Source organism: Pelmatolapia mariae, linkage group LG3_W, assembly GCF_036321145.2.
Source record: "Pelmatolapia mariae isolate MD_Pm_ZW linkage group LG3_W, Pm_UMD_F_2, whole genome shotgun sequence".
Lineage (NCBI taxonomy): Eukaryota > Metazoa > Chordata > Actinopteri > Cichliformes > Cichlidae > Pelmatolapia > Pelmatolapia mariae.
The window spans coordinates 59,111,154-59,118,502 of record NC_086229.1 but is presented as its reverse complement, the minus strand read 5'-3'; the positions used below and the strand labels follow the sequence as shown (position 1 = coordinate 59,118,502).

Genomic DNA, 7,349 nt, shown 5'->3' with positions numbered 1-7,349 from the left:
ATGTTGTGGCAAATAGTCTCAATGAATTCTTTGTAACTGCTGGACCAAATTTAGCAAGAACAATCACTGATCCTGGGAAAGCACAGGAAAAACCGGATACACTGATTGACAGAAATCCATATTCGATGTTTCTCACAGCCGTTGACGAAAATGAAGTTTTCGAAATTGTCAAAAAATGTAAAAATCAGAAATCTTTGGATTGTAATGATATTGACATGATAGTGGTTAAAAGAGTCATTGAGGCTATTATAAAACCGTTTACATACATCTGTAATTTAACACTTCAAACTGGTTTATTTCCAGACAGAATGAAAATAGCAAAAGTTATACCTCTATACAAATCTGGCAACAAACATCATTTCACAAATTACAGGCCTGGCTCTTTACTACCTCAATTCTCAAAAATTCTTGAAAAACTGTTTAAAAACCGACTGGAAAAATTTATAGATAAACATAAACTACTCACCGAGAGTCAGTACGGATTCAGATCAAGCAGATCAACATCATTGGCACTATTAGATTCAATAGAATACATCACAAATTCCATAGACAAAAAGCAGTATGTGGCTGGGTTATTCATAGACTTGACAAAGGCATTTGACACTATAGATCATGATATATTAATAAGAAAACTGGAACGTTATGGTGTCAGAGGGGTAGCTTTAGATTGGGTCCGGAGTTATTTAGGTGACAGGAAGCAGTTTGTGAAAATAAATAGTGGTTGCTCCTTATGTATGGACATTGCTTGTGGTGTACCCCAAAGGTCAGTTTTGGGTCCAAAATTCTTCAACTTATACATTAACGACATCTGTAAAGTGTCCAAAGCATTAAAAATGGTTCTCTTTGCTGACGATACAAACATTTTTTGCTCTGGTGATGATCTGCAGAATTTATTGGAGGATATGACTAATGAAATAAGTAAAGTGAAGTTCTGGCTTGATAAAAACAAATTATCATTAAATTTGAATAAATCTAAACTTATGTTATTTGGAAATAGTAGTTTAAATACAAATGCAAAGATTCAAATAAATGGTGTTGATATTGAAAGAGTCAGTGAAAATACATTTCTGGGGGTAATAATAGATGAAAAACTTAACTGGAGAGCTCACGTAAGATATATTCATTCCAAAGTATCACGTAGCATTGCAATACTAAACAAGGCAAAACAGGTATTCGACAGAACATCACTTCATATTCTCTACTGTTCACTGGTTTCACCATACTTAAGCTATTGTGCAGAGGTCTGGGGCAATAACTATAAAACCACATTACATTCACTTTTTACTCTTCAAAAAAAAGCAGTTCGAATCATCCACAATGCAGGTTATAGGGAACATACAAACTCACTATTTTTGCAGTCTGAAATATTGAAAATCCCTCCTGTCTCCCATTTCCTGATTGCTCCCTCTGTGTATTTAAGCCCTGTGTTTTCCTCTGTCCGTGTTGCGATCTGCCCTCATATATGCTCTGTGTTCTGGCTGTCTGTATAAGTTTATTTGGATTATTAGTTTTGTTATATTTGAGTTTAGCATTAAAGCTGTTTTGAGCTCATATCTTTGCCTCCCAGTGTCAGCAGTTTGGGTCCTCCATATTACCACTCCTGCCTGCACACAGCCTACACATGACAATAACCAAGTGGTCGGCGTAGTATACAAGAACATCTGTGCCACGTATGGCCTGGATGTCAAAATGGGAGATGCCTCGTAGGGTGGTTGACTTCCAGATACAGGCAAATTGGTGATGGCTAACCAACCCGACATAGTAGTTGTGGACAAACAGAGTAAGACAGCTGTAGCTATAGGGATGATCTGATATCCTTGTGTTGGTGTTGTTCCCAGATCATCATGAAAATGTTGTTCCAGGATCAACATTGCAAGTGACCAATCAGAATGTTGTGACGTTATTCTTTTGCGCGCCAAGCCATTCTTGCATTTATGAAATTCCAGTGTTGCAAGGACAATATCAATTCTGCTTACCGTTTATTAAAAGGTTAGGGTTAGGGTTAGGATTAGGGTCAGGGTCCGTTGATCGGCGGACAGCGGCAGTTTCTCGCAGCTTAAGTACAGTTTTTTGTTTTACGGCGGTTTTTCCCGAAGTCGCAAAAGTATGACGTCACAAAATTCTGATTGGTCACTTGCAATGTTGATCCTGGAACAACATTTTCATGATGATCTGGGAACAACACCAACACGAGGATATCAGATCGACCGTAGCTATAGATGTAGCGATCTTGAATGACAGCAAAATCAAGAAAAAGGCACATGAAAAGCTGTAGAAATAACAAGGGCTCAGAGATGAGCTCGAGAAGATGTGGAGTGTGAAGGTAACAGTCGTCCCAGTGGTAATCGGAGCACTAGGTGCAGTGACTCCCAAGCTAGGCGAGTGACCCCAGCAGATCCCAGGAACAACATCTGAGGTCTCTGTCTAGAAGAGCACAGTCCTAGGAAGAGATGCTGCGCAGGACCCTCAAACTCCCAGGCCTCAGGTAGTTCACTCGAGCTTGAAGGATAAAGACTGCCCACGGCAGTGAGAGGGGAATTTTTTTTTCCCTATGCTTCTAGGATCAAGTTACTGCTCTTCTATCCCCTTGATGCTTTTGAATTTGATGCACAAAACACGGTTCAACTGAGTAGAAAGGTGCTATATAAGTAGTAGTGCATTTTTTATAAAGACAAATTTCTGAACAATTTTTGGTTAATCAATCATCAAAAACACATGGTTGGAAAGACAAAGGACATTGTAGCTTCCTTGGCACGTCTGCAAACATTTGATAAACTTTACGTTGTGTGAGCCTTACAAATAAAAACAAAACTTTTCACCTTTCACACTCTGGAAGTGTTTTTACAAACATTTATTTCCTGTGGTTAAAACTGTTAAAGATGATATGTTAGACATGAAGCCACAACTCTTGTGACATATTGTTTGAACTTCATTTTTGAAGGATATTTCTTAAGAATACAACCACAGCTGTTGGCTAATTGACAATACTATGATAGTGAGGTTATTTGCAAGTAAAAGACTTACATGCTTTCCTTGGCTATTTTCATGCATTTTATGTCAATGTTACACTAACCCCGGCATGTAACACACACAGACCTCTAGATGCTTTTTAGGGAACTATAGTTACAGTGTTTGGAGCTGAAGGCTCTTTAGAATCTGTAGCTCTGACTCAGGCCAGCTCATGTTCAGCTCTCCTCAGACACTGCCACACCAGCTGCTGCTGGAAATAGGGAAGCCGTGGTTAGCATGATGAAAATCAACTCTACCAGCCGGCGTTCCCCAGCACTGTTCCCTCAACAAACCGCAACCTGTCACAGTCAACTTTTACATACGGGTTGAATGAAATTTGACCCGTTTCACATTTTGGTACCATAAAAAAAATATCATAATAATTATTACAGTATTTTACCATAAAATGTGATGCCTTTTCCTGAATTGACCCAAACTCCACCATAAAAAGCATTTTTTGTAGCTAGTCACCAGGTTTGCGCACATGTCGTGAGACATTTTGGCCTACTCCTCTTTACAGAAACTTTCTAAATCTTTTAGGTCTGGCTGCCGCTTGGAAACTCCAAGCTTCAGCTCTCTCAACAGATGTTCTAGCAACCCAGATAGCAAGACGACATTGAATCTATGTTGATTTTTCATCCGAACCGTCGTATATGGTCGGGGTTGAAATGCCAATGTTGTAACAACGTTGAAATACTGTGGTAAACCGACGGTCTTACTATAGAGACGTTGTAACGATGTTGATTCCCCGTTGTTTTTTTGTCATTGATATTTGATCTATTTATAGTCGACCAGGTGACAACAACAACGTCGAGAAAACGTCTATTTATAGTTGACGATCATTCGGCTCCGGTCACCATCAAAAACCATCGATTTGTAGTTGAGCATTAAATTGCATTGCAACTGATCGGGTATAAAGTACCAGAGAAAGTAGATTTATTGTTCATTTGTTATCAATGACTTGGTCTAGTTCACCAGCTTTAAAAAATCGTGTCTACGTGCAATTTATGTATAGTTGACCGGGAAATTAAAGCAGCGATCACTTGGACTATTCCGCAGCACCCCTCTCACATTGGTACACCCCCCCTCCCCCGGTATTCATTGTCTTCTACAGTAGAGCGGGACATTTAATTTACTCTCAGCGGAATTGACCGGAGAAGGCATCAGTTCATGCACTGCACTGGCCTGCACCACGATTAGTATAAGGTAAGAATGAATGATTTTTTTTCCTACTCGGTATTTCCATGTTTGCATTTGAATAACAGTAAAAAAAAACTTGTTAATGTTGTACATTAACAAGTTTTTTAAATTGTGTCTACTTCTTACAATCTGGCAACAAATAAATTGCACTGCGAACAAAGTATATCAACAAAGAAAACATTTTCGTTTCATACTTTCTTCGTTATATTCCCTTACAAAGCTAGCTTTAACGCTTCGAGGTTTCCTTTGTTCTTGCCGTTGCCTCGGCGCTTGACCCAGACTTTCGCTCTGTAGTTGCTTAGTACTACAAAAAATTCTAAATCTGTGATATATGATTGATAAACGTAAAGTTAACTGTATAAACGTGTTCAATGACTTTGTTACTTTTGATGATTGGAGAGCACTCGCTTCAATTCGCACACGAAAACTTTAGACTCAGTTTGAAAGCTCACGCAGCATGCCCACGTGACTGTACGTCGCACGCTCACCTAACTTTACGTTGCACGCGTACATGACTTTCCGTTTGTGCCTTGAATAATGAATAAGGCTACGTCCACACGTACCAGCGTATTTTTGAAACCGCTGATTTTTCTATGCGTTTGCACCTTTTGTCCACACGTAATGTATGTCTGGCCGTACATTGTGTTTGTATTTCCAGGCACATTTCACGAAGCAGAACGCAGTCTTCAGAGATATCCACGTGAACGCTGTGATACGTCTGACCTTCAGTCCGAAGAAGAAACCCAGACCAGTCTTAAAAGAAATCACAAGTAAAACCTTTTTATTCACAAACATATCTTTGATTGTTAAGAATTTATGATCTTGTCTTTTATACATATCTGTGGTGCTTGCATACTGCAATATCACCACATAATATAGTCCAAAAAGTGGAAGTTTGTAAACTTTTTAAAAATGCAAAGCCGTGTACACTTGTGCACTTCAAAAATTCATTGTATGCTGTACCTTCTTGCACGTCTCTGTTTCCTGTGTGTGTTGTTAGAAATCAAACTAACTTTAGGAAACAATATGCCAAAAGCATATTTACAATTACTTAAGACCGTTTTTAATTTCTTTTCTTTAGACCAAATCCCCTGTACACATATACGGACTCAGAGGATGAGTTTTTTTGTGGGGAAAGCCTACAAAAAACGGTTTCCCCAGGCCCCTCGAGTGAAAATACCAGGTAATAAAATACTGTCTAGTGTCTGTGTACATATCTGTGTCTGACACGAGGAAACTTTTTTGACAAGTTGTCTGTATTCTTAAATACTTAAAAAATTATCTTTTTCTAAACAGCCCTCATCACTCCGCAGTCTGCCCCCCAGCCCACTGATAGCAACCATCATAATGCCCCACCCAGCTTCCGGCACCTTTCGCCACTCCGGCACAAACCGACACAGCTTTGCGATCTCGCCAGCATGCAGAGTCTGATGTCTTCCCTATAGATGGTATGCTTTTAAAAAAGCTTTAAAGCTGCATCACAATATCATTGTACTCTTATCTTCAAAACACCAGTTTATACTCCTGAATGTCATCTTGTTGTGATTTTTTTTTTCTGTAGATTCCAGAGACTCTGTGAGGCCACTATTACAAGGCAAGTTTGAAAATCTTGGAATTTCACAGTTTACATGGTATAACAAATATATGTGACAGGCAAAAACTAGTAAACACTTTTAGCAGTTACAAGAACTAACAAATGAATATCCAACAAAAGGGAATAGAAATACATTGCACTGCCAATACTTTGGTTTATTCTTTGTATGACTTGAAAATCAGGCTTTAGGGAAAACTAAATGACATGTTTCTATCATCAATTACATGAAGTAAACACACAAGCACTTGCATACACATTTAAGACATGAGACTCGCTAATTCCATCTCATAAAATGTGTCTATAGGTGAGACGCTTTGCGTTGATTGGTGCTGCTGGACCACACTGGAGGTGCGAGTCCGCCGTGTAATGGTTTATGCCATTACAAAGGAGCTGGCGTCTGTACTCAACTGGGCAGGGGAAAAAATACCAAGGACCAGACAAAGCAAAAAAGGGCATTTAAAGAGACAGCGCTGTGCAGATGCATATTTGGTAAGTTTTAACATTTATTGTAGTTTTATGAGCCTAAAGTGAACAATAAAGGGATCAATTGATGTGCTGGGTGCGTTTCACATTTCCTATGTCTGTTTTTTGCTATATTACTTTGTCTTTCTTAATAACAAGACTTTCATGTCCGGTTAATCTGGAGATGGAGTCTTTGGTCTTCGGCTTGTTTTGTCCTCGGGTTGTACACTTTGTACAGCCCGAGGACCCATGTTTTCTTTTTTTTTTTAAAGGATACACGGCACACCATGCTAAGACATATCACATTTTCAGCTTATAGCTCTTTGGGAATCAAATGCGGCAGTTTGCTGATTTCCGCCTGGTGACTTTCATGTTTATCAGCCTAGGAGTTTACATACTTTCTCCCTGCTGAAGACAATTAACAAGAGCTTATTCATGTGCTCTAATTCCCTTTTTTTGTGTGTGTGTCTATTTTTTGTCCTAGATGGCCTGGCGCAGCAGGTAGGGGCGAACTCTATGTCTGAGTTGGTCTTTGCTCAAGCAGTCCAGAAATGGCTCAGATATGCTCCAGATCGTACGGGTGGCGCGCAGGAAGCACATCATCCATCCCCATCCCGGAGTAAATAATAAAAAGTGACGTGAAACATAGAAATGTAAATAGGAAACTTTGTCTTTTAATAAAGTATTTTGCAAATGATACATGTCTATTGACCTTTTTTGGTTTTTTGTTTTTTTTCAATAAAAAGCAACTGTGCGAAAGAGGTGGAAAATCAATACCATATCTCAACAGTGTTTCAATATCAGAATCTGACATTGTTTCAATGTCAACAGTGTTAGAAAATATAACGTCGAATCAATGTCAGGTTTCAACATTGATTCAACATCAAAACCTGACGTTGTTTCAACGTTAAAAATGGGTGCAAGAGTGATGTTGGGTCAACGTCACACTTCAACGTTGCTTCAATGACGTCGCCTGATATTGACTCAACATTGTTTCAATGTTTCCTTGCTATCTGGGAAGTCTAAAGACTACCTATTCCTCTCTATGACCTTAATGTGGTTTATTTTTTAGCCACTGCTTACC

At 39.0% G+C, this 7,349-nt stretch overlaps 1 long non-coding RNA gene across 1 annotated transcript; it reads left to right on the top strand.

Annotated features, from left to right (window-relative positions):
- Positions 1 to 5,693: 5,693 nt before the first annotated feature.
- LOC134624693 (uncharacterized) lies at positions 5,694 to 6,962 on the top strand. Its single transcript, XR_010093611.2, has 3 exons — positions 5,694 to 5,803; positions 6,108 to 6,292; positions 6,750 to 6,962. It is a non-coding gene; the product is annotated as an uncharacterized LOC134624693 (long non-coding RNA).
- The last annotated feature ends 387 nt before the right edge of the window (positions 6,963 to 7,349 follow it).